This window comes from Nicotiana sylvestris, chromosome 3 (genome assembly GCF_000393655.2).
Source record: "Nicotiana sylvestris chromosome 3, ASM39365v2, whole genome shotgun sequence".
Taxonomy (NCBI): domain Eukaryota; kingdom Viridiplantae; phylum Streptophyta; class Magnoliopsida; order Solanales; family Solanaceae; genus Nicotiana; species Nicotiana sylvestris.
In genome coordinates, this window is record NC_091059.1 from 28,938,143 (window position 1) to 28,959,972 (window position 21,830).

Below are 21,830 nucleotides of genomic sequence, written 5' to 3' on the forward strand. Positions count from 1 at the left end.
GACCCCGACGCAGTTTCGGACTTCTAGAATTGGGTCACGCGTCTGTACTCGATTTGCCCGTATGCTAAGCTAGTGTGGAGTGATTTATCCCAGTCCCGATAGGAAGATAAGGATCTTGGTGAGCCTCTACCCTTGCTGTAGTCATCCCTTTTGACATAAATCGCTACTGGCAGTGCTCCCGTTCCCTGTGCTTACCTCTTGCATTTGTGTAGGTTTTGGGAAAGTCCCCTTGATGAAGGGAGCATTACCCGACGGGGAAGGCGCTTTAGTACCCGATGAAGGGAAGAAAAAACAAAGGGATCCGTTGGATGGGCCTTCCGAATCTAAGAGGATTAAGGTAGAAAATAATATAGCTGACATAGCAGATCTAACCCTGGAAACGGTGGGAAACCCTCGAGTTGAGGGTGAGGAGGAAAACGGTTTCTCGATGGCAACCGAGGGAGGGATAAACCTGGATGATCCTAGGGCCGTAGAGATGATGGATTCTGAGCTGGAGATTGATGTTGTTGCGGCCCCACTTTGTGGCGGAGAGACAATTGAGGGAGTATCGGGTTCTACCCCCGAGCTGGTCGGTGGTCAGAGTTCTCCTCGGTCTAAGGTGCCTTCGTTACGTGGTTTGGAGGGGCCTAGTTTAGGGACCCCGAATAGACAAGGGATGGACCTGGCTCACGTTGCCAGTGTCGTGGTCGTGATTGATTCTCCTCAGGAAATGACCCTACCTTTTAAAGGAGTGCAAGATGCCCCGTGCGAAGAATCTCGCAATGCAGGGATGCCTGTCAAAGGCGGAGATGTGTTCGAAAGACTCCCAACCATTTCCGAGGGAGTTCTTAAGGTCGGTGTTTCCCTCATCTTTGGCGAAATGAGCAGGCTTTGCGAGTAGGTAATCCTCGCTTTCCCTGTCGCTCGCGCCTCGGTTGCCTCGACCTTTGTCTTTCTAACAAGTCTTTTTTTGTGGCTTTAGGCCAAGGTACTTTACAATCAGACTTTCACCCGGTATCAGGTCGAGGTGACCCGCCTCGAGCGTGAGAAGGATCTCCTTACTGAACAGGTTACCGAGTCCCCGTTCACCTTTATCTGAATGTTTTGCCATATCTAGTGTTTTAAAATCTTGGATCTGATTTGTGTATTTTAAGAAAGAACATGCCCTGCTGAGGGAGGATCTTCGGGCCAGAGACTCTAAAGTATCCAAACTCAAATGACGTGAGAGTGAGATATCTTCTGAGAGGGATGCCCTCCAAGAGAAGGTGATATTAGTTGGGCGTTAGCTTAGTGAGGCAAGGGAGGATAGTGGAAAGTACAAAGGTATCTATTATGAGTTGGTGGCTGCATTATCCAATATTAAGACTAAAGTCGAGACACTTATATCTTTGCATGGAGAAGATTCTATTGTGACAAGCATCCAAGTCGGAGGGGCACCCGAGGGGGCTGAGCTGAGGTTTATTCGGGCAGTGGACATACATGTGGGAGATATCATTTTGCATGCTGAGTTCGAGAGACTGGAGACCCTGGAGAAGAGAGATGTTGCCTTGCTTGCATTTGGGGGTGCACCGAGCAGTGGCTGAAGAGGTGATAAAAGAGAAGGCGGAGCCCGAGGAGGGGAAGAGGCCATTGAAGAGGGCCCGCTAAAGGACCCGTAGTTGTCGGGGTGCAACCTTTGGTGGAGACACCGGAGACCTCCTTTAGATGGTAGATTAAGATTTTGTTTGGTTCTCTCTTTGTAAGGGTTTTTTCAAGACTTGTAAACATCCCCCTGGAGGTTATAAGAAGGCTTTTTATTTTCTGTTCCTTCCTTCCTTTTTGCTTTTCGGAAATACTATCTGATGTTCTTTGACTTTCGAACCAGGGTCCCACATTCGGGTTAGACCCCCGGCCTTCACTATCGTCAAGACTGGTGATAATGACTCGTACACACTGAGTCGGTTACTTCTTAGAGTAAGCTGGCATTTGAGCTCTTGTGTTTATTCTTTCAGGCGTTTTTATTAGGTCGAGCTCTGTCTCCAAGTCGGATCTAGACTCGAGTTCATCTGGCCCTCAATTTTTTAGGATTTCGAGCTCGCCCTTAGGCTCTTACGCGTTGGGTTGGAGCGACCTTATGTGCGCGTAGCCTTGGGGCTCATTAGGATGGCGACAATGGCACTTATTCCTTGGGTCGAAGAGACCTTTTGTGTGTACGGCCGTGGGGCTCATTAGGCTGGCGACAATGGCTCTTATGCCTTAGGTCGAAGCGACTTTTGTATGTATGGCCCTGTGGCTCATTAGGCTGGCGATAATGGCTCTTATGCTTTGCCCTTGGGCATATGTAGTTAACTGTTTTGGGTTCAGTCTCCAAGTTATGTTTCGAATCGAGCTCAATCGACCCTCAAGTTTTCGAATTTTTGTGGGCTAGTGACAGTGGCACTTATGCCTTGGGTCGAAGCGACCTTTTATTTGTGCGTCACTCAGGATCATTAGGCTGGAGACAATGGCTCTTACGCTTTGCCCTTAGGCATATGTAGTTAACTATTTTGGGTTCAGTCTCCCAGTCGGGTTTTGACTCGAGCTCAATCGACCCTCAAGTTTTCATATTTTTGTGTGCTGGAAATAGTAGCTGTTACACCCTGGGTTGAAGCGAGTTTTATGTGTGCGGCCTTCAGGCTCATTAGGTTGGAGACAATGGATCTTACATGCTTGCTCGATGCGACCATTTATGTAGGTTTTATTATCCTACCGTTAAGGGCTTTTGAAGTAAATTTGCCTAACCCGTCGTCGCTTCGGGAAGAACCTTGATTTTGGGTAACTTACGGTGATGTTTGAGCACCTTACTAGGTTTGTCTCGGAGGTTGAGTATCTTGAAACATGTGATATGGAGCTAACATGGTCGAAGCTCTTTTTCCTATGCCGAGAGTAGCCTGTTTAATCGGTTCTTTCTGAAGTTGATTCGGATTAATTGAAGGCCAATGTGGGCTGGCAACAATGGCTCTTACACCTTGTAGCGACGGTCAAGCGTCCCCAAGTCGGGTTAGTTTCGCTGGTATAGTTGTGTGACCAGAGTCACTTGTGTTCGCCCGGAGCCTTTGAGTCCCGAATAAGGTAGTTTCGGCATCTATATCGAGGGTATGACTTTTTAGTGTTCTTACCAGTTGGATATATAGCCGAAACTTTGGGATTGGATCTATGCCTTTAGTGAGGTCTTACAAGTTTTTCATGTCATTGAGGTTTTATAGTTTTTACGTGCCGTTGAGGTCTTATAATTTTTACGTGCCGTTGAGGTCTTACAATTTTTACTTGTCGTTGAGGTCTTATAGGTTTTACATGTTGTTGAGGTCTTACAGGTTTTACATGTCATTGAGGTCTTACAATTTTTACATGTCGTTGAGGTCTTACAGGTTTTACATGTCGTTAGGGTCTTACAGATTTTTCATGCTATTGAGGTCTTACAATTTTTACATGTTGTTGAGGTCTAACAGTTTTTACATGTCGTTAAGGTCTTACAAGTTTTACATGTCGTTGGGTTTTACAGTTTTTACATGTTGTTGAGGTTTTACAGATAGAGTTGCTGCCTTATGTCTATCTTATGACACCGAGTCTGCCCGCTTTGGGTCTTATGGCCTCAGGTTTTAACAAGTTGATGGAGGTGGCGCTTGATGACAGTCCCCGAGTCATCGAGGGCTTCCTGACTTAGGAGCCATTATTTGCAAACTTCATATTTCCTCATTGAGGGCTTACGATTTTGGAGATCCCGACCCTGAGGTCTCACGTTTTTTAATATTTCGGCATCAGTCTCCTAGTATTCGGGACATTTTTGCTAGAGGAGTCATCTTTGCTGAAACATCAAGTTTCTTTTGAAGCGTGAAGTGCTTTGATGAAAACTGTTGTTTGATTACCTGGTACAAGTACACATGTTTTGCCTTTAAAAGCATGGCTGCTATATAAGGGCACGGTTCATTCAACCATTTGGCCCAGTACATTACTTTCCCTATTGGGGTGCCTTGGCTTTCCCGAGTAGATGACCTTCCGGGGGGGCCCAGTATTTGAGGTGGATTGAAAAACAAATCTCGAACACTTGTTGAGTCTCCTTCAGGAGTTGTATGGTCGTTTCCTCATTAAAAACCTTGTCGGTAAAACCCTCATAGGGACAAAAGTCGGCCGAAGGAAAAGTGTGCAACGGGTGCTCGAGGATGTTCTCGGAATTTTCCATCGGATGCCCTATCAATAATATCGTTTTAGCATTGATATGTTCTAGTTTATTGCAAGCTGTTCGCCCTCTATGGTGTCGAGCTTGTAAGACCCTTTCTTGACTACTCCGAGGATGCGGTACGGTCTTTACCAATTTTGGCCCAGTTTTCCTTCATTGGGGTTTCGGGTGTTAAGGGTTACTTTCCTTGGAACCAAGTCCCTAACTCTAAAATATCGGAGGTTTGTTCTCCTGTTATAATATCTTTCGATCCTTTTCTTTTGGGTGGCCATTCGGACCATCGAGGCTTCTCGTCTTTAATCTAGAAATTCGAGGGCCGTTATCATGGTCTCATTGTTCGAGCTCTCAGTGGCGTGTTGGAATCTAGGGCTCGGCCCCCGACCTCCACTGGTATCAAAGCCTAGGTGCATTATACTAGAGAGATAGGTATTTCCCCTGTGCTCGATTTTGAAGTTGTTCGGTATGCCCACAGTACCTCTGGCAATATTTTTCCCCACTTTCCCTTATTGCTTTCCATTTTCTTTTTTAGGTTCTGGATGATAGTTTTTTTTGTGGACTCGGCTGGCCGTTCGCACACGTGTGGTAGGGCATCAATAGGATTCTCTTGATTTTGTGATCCTCAAGAAATTATGTTACCTTGCGACCGATGAATTGCTTCTTGTTATCACTTGTTATCTCGGAAGGAATCCCAAATTGGCACATTATGTGGTCCCAGATGAAGCTGATGACTTCTTTTTCTCTTATCTTTTCGAAGGCCTGCGCTTCCACCTATTTGGAGAAATAGTCAGTCATAAATAAAATAAATCTAACCTTACTTGGTTCCGTTGGTAGGGGTCTGACGATGTCGATCCCCCACTTCATGAACGACCATGTTGATAAGACCGAGTGCAACTATTCACCGGGTTAGTGAATCATCGGGGCAAATCAGTGGTATTTGTTGCACTTCCGAATGAATTCTTTGGTGTCCTTTTCCATGTCGTCCCAATAGTAGCCTGCTCTGATTACCTTTCGTATTAAGGCATCGGCACCAGAATGATTTCCGCAGATGCCTTCGTGAATTTCTCGGAGTACGTAATCTGTATCCCCTGGCCCCAGACAAACTGCTAGGGGCCATCAAAAGTTATTCTGTGCAAAGTCTTATTTACATCGAGCGAGAATCGGGCTGCTTTTGTTCGCAGGGCCCTCGATTCCTTTGGATCCTCGGGCAATTTTCCATCTTTCAAGTAATCAATATATTTATTTCTCCAGTCCCATGTTAGACTGGTGGAATTAATATCCACATGACCTTCTTCGATTACTGATTTATATAGCTGAACGACAGCCCCGGTGAGTAGGTCGTCTTCTTTAACAGATGATCCCAGGTTTATGAGGGCATCGGCCTCGCTATTCTGCTCTCGAGGTACATGGACTAAAGTCCATTCTTTGAAGCGACGTAATGCGACTTAGATTTTATCCAAATATCTTTGCATCCTGTCTTCTCGGACCTCGTAGCTCCCATTCACCAGGCTCACTACAAGGAGTGAATCGTATTTTGCTTCGATGATCTCAGCTCCCAAGCTTTTGTCCAGTTCTAAACCTGCAATCATAGCCTCGTACTCGGGCTCGTTATTAGTCAATTTTGCAGTTTTTATGGATTGCCTGATTATGCCGCTCATAGGAGGCTTTAGGACTATACCTAGTCGGAACCTCTCCTGTTTGTGGCGCCGTCAGTGAACAGGGTCCATACCCGGAAGAAGTAGCTGATTTTAGTAAAAGTTCCTTTTCTTCCTCGGGCACGAGGGATGACGAGAAATCGTCCACGAAGTCTGCCAGAATCTGGGACATGATGGCTGTTCGAGGTTGATACTCGATATCATACCCCATGAGTTCGATGGCCCATTTGGCCAATCGACCCGATAATTCGGGTTTGTGCAATATGCTCTGGAGGGGGTATGTCGTTAGAACACAAATATGATGGCATTGAAAATAGGGTTTCAATTTTCGCAATGCACTTATTAGCGGAAGAGCCAATTTTTCGAGGTGTGGATACCTAGTTTTAGCATACCCTAGTGTCTGGCTTACGTAATAAATAGGGAATTGCGTACCTTGCTCTTCTCGAACTAGCACGCCACATACCGCTATCTCGGATATGGCCAGGTATAGATATAGTGTTTCATCCACCTTTGGTGTGTGGAGCAGAGGTGGGCTAGTCAGATATCGCTTCAGATTTTCTAAGACGCGTTGGCACTCTGGAGTCCATTCGAAGTTGTTCTTTCTTTTGAGTAAGGAAAAGAAATGATGGCTCCTATTGAATGACCTGGATATGAATCTGCCCAGAGCCGCTATCCGGCCTGTTAGCCGTTGCACGACCTTAACATTGTTTACCACTGTGATTTCTTCGATGGCCTTGATTTTATCGGGGTTAATCTCGATCCCCCTGTTTGATACCATTAAGCCTAAGAATTTTCCCGAACCTAGTCCTAAGTCACATTTCTCGGGGTTGAACTTCATGTTGTAACTTCTGAGGATGTCGAATGTGTTACACTCTGTAAGTTTAACAACCTTGATATCATTATACAGATATTTGATATGGTATTTTGAGTGGACCTTTTTTCTTTTAAAAAAAATGGCTTGAAATATACAATTTTATATAATTATTAATACTACTACTTTCGAATATGTTTTAAATTATACACATAATATGAAAATATTTATGAGATATTTTTCTATCGATTAGAAGTAAAATTTGTTTCAAGAAGTTGTACGAAGGGGCATAGGTGGTATGGTTCTATATTGTCTTTGGTAATTCAAGTATGTTCCGTGCAACATTGGCCTCCACATTTGATAAATATCATATTAATGTTTCTTACTCATTAGATATTGTTTACTTATCAAAAAAAATCATTAGATATTCCTTAGCAGAAGTTATTGCTGGCTCTGTAAGAGCAAGGAAAGAGCTGGCAAGTCTCATTCCTATTATCAATTTTATTTTTAGAATGCCAACTTTATCTACTACAAATGAAGTTCACTCTTTGAGCCAAAACTTGTGACTTTGCCGTAACATGTTCATATGTGCGTGTACTATTAGTTCTAGATTAATCAATAAGAATGTCCGGCTTAATTAAAGACTGTTAGACAATAATTCATACTCTGTAGAGCAAGATTCATTTGTATCGTGTACAAAATGCAAAGCATTATTATGTATGTATGTAAAGTTGTGATCGGTTATCTCATGCAAATATTCAAAAAAAAAAAGAACAATTGGTGTGGCCTGTCTAACTTGGCAGTAAAATATCTTTGCAAGGAATAATGATTTGTAAATATATAACATATCTTCTGGAGAAGGTTATCTTTTTACCATTTTAAGAATTAATCGTACGTAAATTTGTACTCTTCTTATGAGATTATAAAAATTAGAAGTTGAGAAATTGTTGTTTTAAGCGTCAATACCACACAAGAGGGGAGATGATTTGTGTGGTACCCAATTTTCGATCTAGAAGAACCAGGTTCTTCTAGGTGTTCTAACTACTACTCTTTGCGGAATTATAAGTACATAAAATAAAGAACTCACAGATTTTTACGTGGAAAACACCTGATTCAAAAGGTGAAAAAATCACGACCTACTACTCAGTAGGATTTTCCCAAACATTCACTAAAATCACAGAGCCAAAACAACATTTACAAAACTCTTTGTAAACCTAAGGATTAACTCTAATCCCGTTGTAGCACACAGCCTCAACTGGAAAGGTACAACTTTAAGCCACCTACTATAATTTAACTACAATAAGAAAAACTCAATGGAACTGGTTCTTCTATCTCGTTCAAGCAGCTTCAGGAGTGCACACTCAAATCTCACATAAATTGCTTGCAAAATCGTCTTACTCTTTTGCTTTCAATTTAGTTTAACTTCTGCGTATGTGCAACACTTGTAAAAGAGAACAGTCACTGTTATTTAATAAGTTAGTAATTAGAGTTTCATTGAGACTCAATTGCTGATCTTCCATCGAAGTTGAGTCCTTGAATAACACAAACTCCAACACTATCTTTTATCCAGATTGTGATCTCTTCACATAAGGAGACTTACTCTCCTTATCCAATATGCAACCTTTTTTATCAGATCAGGAGATATTTCTGCTTGATCAATGGTACTTATCTCCTTCACGTGCATCTCACATGTATAGGTTGATCATGACTGTGCTTCACATGATGGACCTAGTCCATGACTGAGTTCATTTGTTATTCTTCAAAATTTTACCTGTTCCTGGGCCAACAAATTCCCCCTTTTTGATGATGACAAACTCTGTGTTTTTTACTGATCAAAGAACCTGTAAGAACTAAGCTTAACCATCAACACTAAACTTAGAAAATTTACTTATCATCAAGGACCAGGTTAATTAGGTTATAAATATCACTTATTTTAGAATAATTTGTATAAAGCACAATATCTCTTCCTCCTTTTGGCATCATCGAAAAGTTGGATACATAGTGTGAATCCCAGATATTAATAAGTACTCATGGCCACTGGGGCAACTGCAAGTGCAATCATACTGCAATCATCAGTAATCCAACAAACATATTTAAACTATCAAGGTCAGAAGAATCATTGAACAAGAGAAAACAACAGTTTTCATTGATAGAGATATGTTTCCACAAACAAACCACAAAAAGAAAGAGAAACATTCAAACCATGAGCAAAAATAGAAAAATCCCTAATCTAGGTCACTAGGGTTACTAGAACTAGTTCAGGAGTTAGAAACTAGGAGTCCTAAGGCTTAGAGGAACTGGATGGTCGAGTTTGGAGAAAACTCAGCATATTCTGAAGAATTCCATCATTCTTCTCCTTTGCTTTTGCAAGATCAATTCTGAGACCATCCCTCTTAGCTTCCACTTCAACCACACGAGCCTGGAGCCTAGCAACTTTAGTATCCTTAGCAGCACACTCTTGAACAAAAGTTCTAACCTTGCTGTTGATGGGTGTTCTCAGAGATGAACCAAGTTCAACTGAGATGGCATTGACTGGATAATCACAAGCAAGAAGAGTTTTGACTCCAAAGTGTTCTTTGCTTTAGGCCATTTCCAATTTCTTCAGGGGCACATTGAGCTTGTCCAAAACTGTGGTCAGAATGAAGCCATAAGGAGTAGCATGAGCCTTGGAACCATTGATGACCCTGTCTAGCAATTTGACTATGAGTGCAGGCCAGTTGATTAGTTTTCCCCTCTCAAGGCATTCCATAAGCACCAGATCCATGTAGTTGGCAGTGTGCCTTCTCTCCTGTCTTGGCAATAATCATTTATTTACAAACTCAAACCCCACCTTGTGCTGAGGCCTCATATCACTCTTCTGTATAGCTCTAGCTACATTTATATCCTCAGAATCACAAAATCATTTGGTGATTTCAAGGGCAGTGGGGAGGGAGTCCAGTCATGTCCAGCTTTGCTTAGTATAATAATCAAACCTTTTAGAGGGTATGTCCAGAATCTCTCCCAGTTTCATAGCATCAAATTGCACTTGAACTCCCTTCACCTGGCTACTGACAACTGCATCCTTAACAACATCATTTGCCATGAATTCAATCAACTCATTTCTAGCCAGCCTTCCTTCCATCTAAAGGACCATGTCCTTCCATCCCTGAGCAGCTAAGCAGTCTACCAATCGCAACATCCCTGGTTCCACCAGGTCCTTCAACATTCTACCTTTCAAGATTTTTCTTCCGCCAAAAATGACAAGCTTGTCCTGTTCCTTCTCAGATTCATTTTCTTCTTCTTCTCCACTCCAATCCTTATCATCATAAACTTTTGTTTGTTTAGCTTTCAATGCAGATTTTGTCCTCTTGGCAAGTGAGGGTTCAACAGCTACAGGTACAGAGGAAGACTTCTTGGAGGAAGTCTTTGGTGTCTTAGGCTTGGGTGTAGGAACCTCCACTGTTGTACCCCTCTCTTGATGGACCAGTTCCATCTACTCTTCCTCAACAACTTCTGAGGATTCTGCAACCTTTCCCTTTCCTTTGTCCATTTTCTTTTTCTTTCTTTCTTCTAAAGCCTTTTGTTGATCAGCTTCACTTTATTTTACCCTGCTTCTTGTGGATCTACCCCTAGGCACTGAAGAGGCAGTAGGTGTTTGGGATGAGTCTTTTCTTTTCTTGGATGGCTTGGGAACATTTGGGGTTTTTGGTGTGGTAGCTTTGCGTTTCTTTTGGTCATAACTTTCCCCAATCCTTTTTAGTAGATCGGCTAAGGTCTCTTCAGTTGATGAAACGGGTTCATATCTCCTTTTGCTCAGATGAACCAACCCTTCAGCAGCCTCCCCAGACCCACTCCCCCCTAACTTCATGCCACTCTCTTCTAACCTCTATTGTGCAACCTCACACATAGCAAGAACTGCTCCCTTCCCATTTATCGTCTCTTCACCACATGCACCCTCTCTCTTTTTTTTTGGACTTCTTTTTACCTCGACTCCTACTCGTCTCAAACAACTTAACATCCCTAATGGATCCAACCAGAACAAACCTAGTTTCTATGTTTACAATAACAAATGAACTTACCTCAATAGGGTATTCTTGAGTCTTCTCAGAGTCAGAAGACCCATGTCCATCTCCCTCAGTCGCGGATTGAAAAGATTCAGTCTCAGAGCTAGAATAAGAATTTTGAGCTGAGCTTTCTTTCACTTGGCTAGCTTTCAACCTTTATTTTATAACCTTCCTCAGAGCCCCAAATGCTACAGTTTTTCGGGCAACCATTTTCTGCCTTTGAAACTTAGGTTTTGGAGATTCACTGGGTGGAGTAGATGAGGATGAATTTGAGGGAGATGGTGGTGGAGGAGTGTCAGTATGATCTTGTGGGTTAGACATGATTCTTTGTTTCTTGAGAAAATTTGGGAATTGTGGAGAAGAGGGCAATTAGGATTGAAGATGAAATGTTTCACGGTTTTAGAATTTCGAAGGGGGCTGGAGATTTGATGTGTATTTAAAGAGAATTATACATTAATTAGGTAACGACAGCTTTTTCAGGGGTCAAATAGAAGTCTAATCAAACTGAAATTCCAGAATTTTAATGATAGATTTGGCTTCCCTAGATTTTTGGCAAAAATCGCGGTTTTAGAGTTCTGGAGGGACATAACTTGTTCAATGCTCAATGGATAAAATTTTCTAGGAATTTGACAAGTATAGGACTTCTTCTCATGATTGAATAATTAATCTTTCTTATTGTGCAGAGTCTAGAAAACATCCCTGAGCTTTCATATGAATCCATACTGATGAACCAGGTTCTTCATATAGAACTCTCTTGAACATGCTTCAAATGCCATAATTTAGAAAATATTTTAAGAGATCAGTGAATCATATATACACATGTCACAGGAATATACTGATTAAAGTATGAAACTGAGTAAGAACTAATTTAGATATTTACACAAAGTTAGAATGATTCCTAGCCAAAAAAAAAATCATTGTATTCTGAGCTGGGCCTATTAGGTGATCTTAATCATCCCTAATTCCAACTTGTTCCTCTCAAAGTTTTCTCTACTCAGTGCTTTAGTGAAGATGTCAGTAATTTGCTTATCAGTAGCACAAAATTCTATGGAGACCAGACCTTTCTCATAGTTGTCTCTTAAGAAATGGTGTCTAACATCTATGTGCTTAGTCCTTTTATGATTAACATGGTTCTTTGTCATTCTTATAGCACTAGTGTTATCACAGAATATAGGAATGCAGCTAACTTCAATACCAAAGTCTACCAGTTGTTGTTTGATCCATAACAATTGAGCACAACAAGAGGTAGCATCAACATACTCAGCTTCAGCAGTAGATAAGGCCACTGAGTTTTGCTTTTTGGTAGCCCATGAGACAAGACATGAACCAAGGAAGTGGGCCATACCTGAGGTGCTCTTCTTATCCACCAGCAAACCTGCATAATCAGCATCAGCATATCCTACTAGATTGAAAATACTACATTTGTGGTACTAAAGACACAAATCAGTAGTGCCTTTCAAATATGTCAGTATCCTCTTGAAAGTAGTCAAGTGAGACTCCTTTGGATTTGCCTGAAAACGAGCACAAAGCCCTACACTGAAAACAATGTCAGGTCTGCTTGCAGTAAGATAAAGAGTGAACCAATCATACCCCTATACAACTTTTGATCAACTGATGAACCAGGTTCATCAATGTCTAATTTAGTGGCAGTTGCAATGGGTGTGTCTATTTCTTTTGATTCTTCCATTTTAAACTTTTTGATATGCTCTTTTGCATACTTCTGTTGATGGATCATGGTTCCAGTAAGACTTTGTTTGATCTGCAAGCCTAAGAAGAAGTTAAGCTCACCCATCATACTCATTTCAAACTCACTCCCCATTAATTTTTCAAACTCCTTACTTACCTTATCAGTGGTGACCCCAAAGATTATGTCATCAACATATATTTGTACAACAAGGAGATCCTTACCTTTTTCCTTTAACAATAAGGTACTATCAATTTTACTTCTTTTATAACCATGCTCCAGCAGGAATTTGGACAATCGTTCATACCATGCTCTTGGGGCCTGCTTGAGTCCATAGAGAGCCTTGTCTAATTTGTACACATGCTCAGGACATTCCTTGCTCTCAAACCCTAGAGGTTTTTTCACAAACATTTTTTCTTTCAGGTAGCCATTCAAAAAGGCACTTTTGACATCCATTTGATGAAGAGTGAATTCCATGTGTGCTGCAAAAGCTGTGAGGAGCTTGATTGCTTGTAGTCTTGCAATTGGAGAAAAAGTCTCATCATAGTCTATGCCCTCCTCTTGGTTGTAACCTTGGACCACCAGTCTTGCCTTGTTTCTTGTAACTGTTCCATCTTCATCAAGTTTGTTTCTGAAGACCCACTTTGTACCAATGACAGATCTGTCCTTAGGTCTTGGAACTAGATGCCAAACTTGACTTCTCTCAAACTGATTGAGTTCATCTTGCATTGTGATCACCCAATCTGCATCCTGCAAAGCCTCAACAATATTTTTAGGTTCTATAAGAGATAAAAAGGCATCAAAAGCACATAGATTCTTTAATTGTTATCTAGTTTTAACTCCAGATGTTGGATCAATGATAATGTTCTCAATGGGATGTGAACTTTGATATTTGTGAGGTTTCACATCCAACTAGTTTCTGCTAGATGTTTCTCACATGTTCTGTTGCTGAGGAACAGGTTCTTTTAAGGAATTTATTTCAATTCCTACTTGATTAGTTCCCCCTATCATGTTGCCCTGTATGGAAGAACCTGTTCCATCGCCTGTTCCTTCTATTGGTGCCACTTTGACTTGTGCTGAGGCTTCAGTCAAGTCCTTTACCAACCCAATGGCTTCATCTTCATATTCCTGTCTCTCAGAAAGAATGTTAGTTTCATCAAATACTACATGTACACTTTCATCAACACACAAAGCTCTTTTATTGAACACTTTATATTCTTTGCTATGTGAAGAATATCCCAAGAATACTCCCTCATCACTTCTGGAATCAAACTTACCTAGGGAGTCCTTTCCATTATTGTGCACAAAGCACTTACATCCAAATGCCCTAAGATGGGATATATTTGGTTTTTTCCCTTTAAGTAACTCATAAGGAGTCTTCTATATAAGAGGTCTAGTCATGCATCTATTGATAATGTAACATGCAGTGTTTACAGCCTCTGCCCAAAAGCTATGGGGTAGTTTACTAGAAAGAAGCATAGTCCTAGCCATGTCTTCAAGAGTCCTATTATTTCTTTCGACTACTCCATTTTGTTGAGGAGTCCTAGTGGCAGAGAAATTATGATCTATACCATTTTCATCACAAAATTCAGCGAACTTAGCATTTTCAAATTCAGTTAAATGATCAGACCTAATGGATGCAAGTTGATTTCCTAATTGTTTCTGAGTTTTTCTTACAAATGCAGTAAACATATCAAATGCTTCATCTTTAGAAGTTAGAAACAGAACCCAGGTAAATCTAGAATAATAATCAACAAGCACCATTACATATTTCTTTCTACCTATGCTTATGGTTCTCATTGGACCACAGAGATCCATATGGACCTGTTCCAATGATTTGGTTGTGCTTACCATTTTCTTGCTTTTGAAGAATGATCTTACCTGCTTCCACCTTGCACAGGCCTCACAAACTTTGTCTTCCTTGAACTTGATGTTAGGTAACCCTATCACCAAGTCCTTGGAGACTAATTTGTTAAATTGATTCAGACTGGCATGACCAAGTATTTTGTGCCACGGGAGGGGATAATTTCCAGCACACTTAGACAAGTTAGTTCATTTTCTGAGAGAGTGGACAAATCTACAATGTAAATATTGTTAACTCTCTTTCCCTGCAAAACAATCTCGTTAGTGGTAAGATTAATCACAAAGCATTTTGTGGAGGTGAATGCTACAAGGTTACCTCTATCACACAATTGTGACACACTGATCAGGCTATATTTCCAGTCATCTATCAAGTAGATATTCTCAATAGAGTGAGAGTCTGTCTTAGCTACCTTTCCAACCCCAATGATCTCACCTTTATTCTTATTTCCAAATGAGACATTGCCTCCCTTTAAGTTCTCAAGTGAAAGGAACTAGTTCTTGCTTCCAGTCATATGTTTTGAGCAGCCACTATCCATGTACCATATTTGGATGCTTCCCTTCACTTGGACCTGCAAAAAGAAATCAGGGGTTAGTCTTAGGAACCCAAACTAGTTTGGGTCCCTTTCTATGGGCAAAGGGATAAATCATATTCCTTCTAGCCCACCCAGGCAGCCTATTGTTTTCTTGAACAAAAGTTTTGTTCTTTTGACTGGCCTTTTCTTTTGCATTACATTCATTTTTGTAATGGCCAATCTTTCCACAATGTGTACAATTTTTGTTTTCAGGAAGGGAGAGGTACTTACTTTTAGGATACCACTTAAGTGCTTGAGTCCCATAACCAAGTCCTCTTTTGTTGCTACTATGATGTTCTTGTAGCCAAGAGAGTGAATCAGAAGCCTTGTTCCATTTGCAAGTTCTGTCTAGTTCATGTTTTACCTTCCCTAGATCTTCTTTTAATACTCTTATCTGCTCATCTTTCCTGTACAGCTCATCCTTCATTTTTCCTAAGTTTTCTTCTAGGGTGAGATGAGTGTGATCAAGTTTCTTCTTTCCTGTTCCTAGTTTCAGTTTTAAGTTCTCAGACCTATGTTCTAGGACACTAGTGTCAAGTTCAAGAACCTGATTCTTCAACTCAGTATTTTCACTTTTACTCTCATTAGCCTTAGAATCTAGTTTTTTGCACTTGGCTTTTAGGATCATACATTCCCTAGACAGCTTTTCCTTTTCATTATTAATTTTCTCAGATTCATCAATGAAGTCTAGCAGTAGCTCAGACAACCTTTCTTTAGATAGGAATTTAATCTTGTATTTGAGATGAAGAATACTTACCTCTTGTTCATCATCTGATTCTCCAATGGCCATAAGAGCTTATTCATCTCCTGCTTCATCTTCCGAGTCCCCGTCTGATATTTCTCGCCAAGCAGCAACCATAGCCTTTGTTGATCCTTTGTTCCTTTTTGGTTGAACCTATTCCTTCTTCCTGCTCCTTCGTTTAGCCCTTTTCTTCTTCCACTCAATTTTCCATTGAGGGCAGTTCTTGATCATGTGATTAGTCTTACCACACTTTTAGCAGCCCTCATTGGTCTATTTCTTAGGAGCCTTTGGTTTATTGAAGGTTGTACCTCTTGAAGAGCCTTTTTCCTCTCATCACCTACTTTCTGAAATCTCTGGTGATCATAGCCATTTCATCATCCTCCAGATCTGAACCTTCAGCAATTTTGAGAGCCAGACTTCTTTCCTTCTTGGGTGCATCCATCTTCATGTTTTGCCTTCTCAGTTCATAGGCAGTAAGATTTCCAATTAGTTCATCCAGTTTGAGGGTAGCAATATTCTTTGATTCCTGAATAGTAGTGATTTTGCTTTCCCAATAGACTGGCAGAACCCTTGTCAAAATCTTCTCAAATATGTTTTCTTCTAGAATAATCCTTTCAAGAGATTTAAGTTCATTTATCAGTGTGGTGAACCTTGTATACATCTTTTGGATGGTTTCTCCTTCCTTCATGGAGAAATTCTTGTACTGAGCGTATAGTGGTGTTCCTCTGGACCTCTTCACTTGAGGTGTTCCTTCATGAGCCACTTGCAAAGTGTCCTATATTTCCTTAGAAGTGGTGCAGCTTTGAATTATATTGTACTCATCTGGACCTAGTCCACACACAAGCCATTTCTTGGCCTTGGCTTTCTTCTCCCACTTCTTCAAGTCTTCAGTAGTGCAGTCTGCCCTTGTCTTTGGCACATCCACTCCTTCCGCATTCTTCTTTGTAGTTGCTAGAGGACAATCAGTGACTATGTCCCAGAGTTCATAGTCTTCTCCTATGATGTGATCCCTCATCATGTTCTTCCACCAAGAATAGTACTGACCATTGAAAAGTGGAGGCCTAGCAATGGATTGCCCTTCCCAGTTCCCAAGTGGTGCACTCATGTTAATCTTTTCCTAAGGTGTTAGCCTCTTCAAGGATAACCTGCTCTGATACCAATTGATGTTTTAAGCGTCAATACCATACAAGAGGGGGTGGGGATGATTTGTGTGGTACCCAATTTTCGATCTAGAAGAACCAGGTTCTTCTAGGTGTTCTAACTACTATAGTTTGCGGAATTAAAAGTACATAAAATAAAGAACACAGAGATTTTTATGAGGAAAACACGTGGCTCAAAAGGTAAAAATCACGACCTACTACTCAGTAGGATTTTCCCAAACATTCACTAAAATCACTAAGCCAAAATAGCATTTACAAAACTCTTTTTAAACCTAAGGATTAACTCTAATCCCGTTGTAGCACACAGCCTCAACTGTTGCGACAACTTCAAGTTAGCCTATAACTTGAACTCTCAAAGTACCTAATACAATTGATTCTATGAAAGCTGGAAAGGTACAACTTTAAACCACCTATTACAATTGAACTAGAATAAGAAAAACTCAATGGAACTGACTCTTCTATCTCGTTCAAGTAGCTTGAGGAGTGCACACTCAAATCTCACAAAAATTGCTTGCAAAATCGCTTTGCTCTTTTGCTTTCAATTTAGTTTAACTTATGCGTATGTGCAATGCCTGTAAAAGAGAACAGTCATTGTTATTTAATGAGTTAGTATTTAGAGTTTAATTGAGACTCAATTGTTGATCTTCCATCGAAGTTTAGTGCTTGAACAACACAAACTCCAACACTATATTTTATCCGGATTGTGTTCTCTTCACATAAGGAGACTTTCTCCAATATGCAACCTTTTTGATTAGATCAGGAGATATTGCTGCTTGATCAATGGGACTTATCTCCTTCACGTGCATCTCACATGTATAGGTTGATCATGACTGTGCTTCACATGATGGACCTGGTCCATGACTGAGTTCATTTATCATTCTTCAAAACTTTACTTATTCCTGGGCCAACAGAAAATATAATATATATATATATATTGATTTTATATGGTACCACGATTTATTATTTTAATATTATAATATTAGCACTTTAAGATGAGGACAAGACTATTTTTTTGAGGTTATAATTATTTATGATATTTATAATAAGTGATAAGCAAAGTCGTGAAGATGATAGGGTGAACGAGTTGAAGAAAATAAGTTTTGTTAAAGGTTGTCGATTTAGGATAAAATACGGTCCGAGTCAATATATGCGGTATTGATGGACTAGTACTATAAAATGTATCATATATCCGTGATAGTATGATGTATAATGTATATTAAAAATGAGTAGAATTATAAGTAATTTAAGATAATTCTTAATTATGTGGGTAATTGTTAATTACCGAGTAGCGGAATATTACCTAATTAATTAATTATTATTAGATAACATTATTAAATCTTACATGTGGCAGCCTCCTACTATAAAGTAAGTGACTTGCTTTTGATAGAAAACGCGTCTTACATCTACTTAAGAAGGCACCTACCTATCATATTTATATTAAAAAAAAAAAAATTAAAAGTTTTCAAGAAAAGAAAGGGAACGAAAGCTCAAAAAATGGAAATAGGAAATGACGAGATATTCTTGTTTCCTTCCTTATCAGGTGAATAAATAGTGTGTTACGAACATCTAGAGGCTTTAGACATTGATTAGTTAGAGGAAAGGCATCAACACTAAGAGCAGTGTAGCAGGGTAAACACTGTGCAAGCTCTTTGACTTTTTCTCGGTGTAATCTTTGTCAAGAATATCATACAGAGTTTTCTCTACTCCATGTATATTAAGGCTATTCCTTTTTTCTTTTGGCATGATCCAAGTAACAATACGTAAACGTAATATTATTCCATAAGTGGTTGTCCTCTTAGCAGTTCAGGATGTCTATGTTATTCATTCATGTAAAATGATATTCAACGATATCTAAGTATATATCTAGTTCCCTATTGAGGTATTTGATAAAGATGTTAATGTTTATAATATAGTAATACATGCATCTTCATGCATATGCATTTACCACCGAGCTACGGCCGGTCGGGCAGTCATGCATTTACCACCGTGCTATGACCGGTTGGGCAGTTACATATTTACCATTGTGCCACGACCGGTTGGGCATTCATGCATATTCATTTATCACCGTGCTACGGTCGGTCAGGAAGACATGCATTTACCACCGTGCTACGACCGGTTGGGTAGTTATGTATCATTATTTACCACCGGTTGGGCAGTCATTCATTTACCACCGTACGGCGGCCAGTCGGGCAGTTACCACTGATCAGTTGGGCAGTCATGCATCATACATATGTATAATATTCTCAGAGAGAAGCATTATATATATTTAAGTATAATAAGTATGCATATATAGTGGTACTCCAAAGATTCAGATTGATTCTTATATGTATTTAATTAATGTTGAATAATGGTTATGTTTCAGTTTTGCCTTACATACTCAGTACATTATTCACACTGATGTCCTTTTGTTGGGGACGCTGCATTCATGCCTGCATGTGTAGATAATCAATTTGACGAGCACTCATAGTAACGAGATTGGCATTCAGCGAAGGATCGGTAAGACTCCACCTTATTCGGCGTGTAGCCAAGTCTGTGAGTCATCGTGTCAGAAGTTTTCAACAGACTTATGGGTAGGCCGGTACCCTGTCCCATTTGATGTCAAATAATCTTAGAGTATTTGTAGACAGAGGTTCATTTTGTATAGTACGTCAGAGGTCTTGACGGCCCATATGTATTCGTATTTTAAGAAAAATAATTTAGTGATACAGTGTTTTTTCCCACTTACGCTTGTACATTACGAGTTGTGGCCATGTTGGCCCATGATAGTTACAAAGAAAAAAAAGTTGCAGAGTTGTTCGCTCGGGCCAATGCGGCACCAGGTGCCAGCCACGCCTCTCTAGGTTTGGGGTGTGACAGAATGCTTCTTGCAAATGAGTTAAATGGCCCTCTACACGTAGGGTCTTAACTAGCATATCGTCAATATAAACTTCCATGGATTTGCCTATTTGACTGTCAAACATTTTATTAACTAGATGCTGGTATGTAGCCCCTGCAATTTTCAGTCCGGAAGGCATTACAATGTAACAGTAGGTACCATACTTTGTGATGAATGAGGTCTTCTCCCTATCTTCGGGGTTCATCTGAATTTGTATTTACCCCGAATAGGCATCGAGAAAGGTGAGTGTCTCGTGGCCGGTCGTAGCATCGATCAGACGATCGATGTTAGGCAACGAGAACGTATCCTTGGATACGCCTTATTTAAGTCTTTATAGTCTACGCACATTCTTAACTTATTTCCCTTTTTGGGTACCACTACTACGTTAGCCAGCCACTCGGGGTACTTTACCTCCCTAATGGACCCTATTTTAAGGAGTTTCGTTACCTCATCCTTGATGAAGGCATGTTTTATCTTAGACTAGGGTGTTTTTTTTGCTACAACAGTTTAAACTTGGGGTCGACACTCAATCGGTGGGAGGTTATTTCCGGCGGGATACCTGTCATGTCTAAGTGGGACCATGTGAAACAGTCGATATTATCAATAAGAAATTGAATAAAAAATTTCCTGAGTTCGGGGGTTAATCCCGTTCCAAGATATACCTTACGATCGGGGAGGTGATCGATCAAAACGGCTTGTTCCAGCTCTTCGATCGTCGATTTCGTTGCATCCAACTCTTCGGGGGAAAGGAAAGTTCGAGGATCGACGAAATCTTCTTCGTCATCCTCGGGGGTCTGTATGTTCCCAGACACATCTGAGGTCAGGAGTACGGGGGTCGACTTCTCCTAGTAAACCGCGAACATTTCTTTCGCTGCATGTTGTTGTCCGTATATGGTCATTATTTTGTCATTTGTCGGAAATTTAATCATCTGGTTCATGGTTGACGGTACTGCCCTTATGGTGTGTATCCACGGCCTGCCAAGCAATGCATTATACTTTATGTCTCCATTGATGACTTGAAACTTTGTGTTCTGAACCGTGCCGGACATGTCGACCGGGAGAGTGATTTCTCCTTTCGTTACTTCGCCGGTCATATTGAATCCGCGGAAGACCGGGAGGCGGGTATGATCTGGTCAGGTAACCCAAGCTGCTCTACTACCCCTGACCTGATCACGTTGGCCGAGCTTCCTAGATCCATAAGCACACGTTAAACTCGAATGCTATTTAAAAGAAATGAGATTACCAGCGCGTCGTTGTGTGGGTCTGTCAAGGTCTCGAGATCGTCTTCGCTGAATGCGGGGGTGTCTTCGGCTACGCGGTCTCGGATTGGCCTTTCTATTGCGGAAGATATTTTTATCCGCTTGATAATGGGCTTTTGGGGAATGTCGGTCCCTCCAATAATCATATGACCGACGCGCTGTGGGATCTCTTTTTGTGCCGAGGCTGGAACAACCACAACACTTTCTCCTCGGTCTTCCAGGTAGTTGTTTTCACCTCTATCTGACGAGTTAGGCATTTCAACATGAAATTTGAAGATCTTGGACAAGAACATGTGTGAAATATAACTTGCGTTGTATGACGAAACCAGCAATAAAATAATTATTATTATTTTTAGCCCCACGGTGGGCGCCAAACTGTTTACCATGAAAATAGTAATAACAATTAGTTTGTTGATGGGACTCTTAAAATACGTGATCTATTTTGATTCTAGATTGTTAAGCAGATGATGTTAAGTATATGAGATTTAGAGAAAAAATAAAGTTAAGAAGAGAGCTATAATCAAACCGATAGGTTGGTTACTCTAGGCATGGGGATTGTCGATTCTGGGCCTCGAGATCAATCCTGGAGCTGGATTATGAGCTATCGGAGGAAGTAGCTATGTGACTAACGGTTATAGTAAAACCTACGGAGGCTCTTTATGGCCAATAATAAGCAATAAATAAAGAACAAGTATGAAGACAATAAACTGAAGCAGTAATATTGAAGCAGTAACATTTAGAGAATGTGCTAGAGAGCAAAGAGAATGTTCTTGTATATTTCGTGTGGAGTAGCTGAAGCAACAGTGTGCCACAAAATTATTAGGATCTCATTTATATAGGAGAGGAATCCCAACATAGTACAAAATACATTAATGATAAAGGAGTAGGGATGGGACAACTCGATATGATGTCCTGATGCCCTGAGTTGGGTTTAGAATAGTCTGCTAGGCTCTGTCAGTCTTAGCCAAGCACCTTGGAACCCCCCTCGTCTCTAA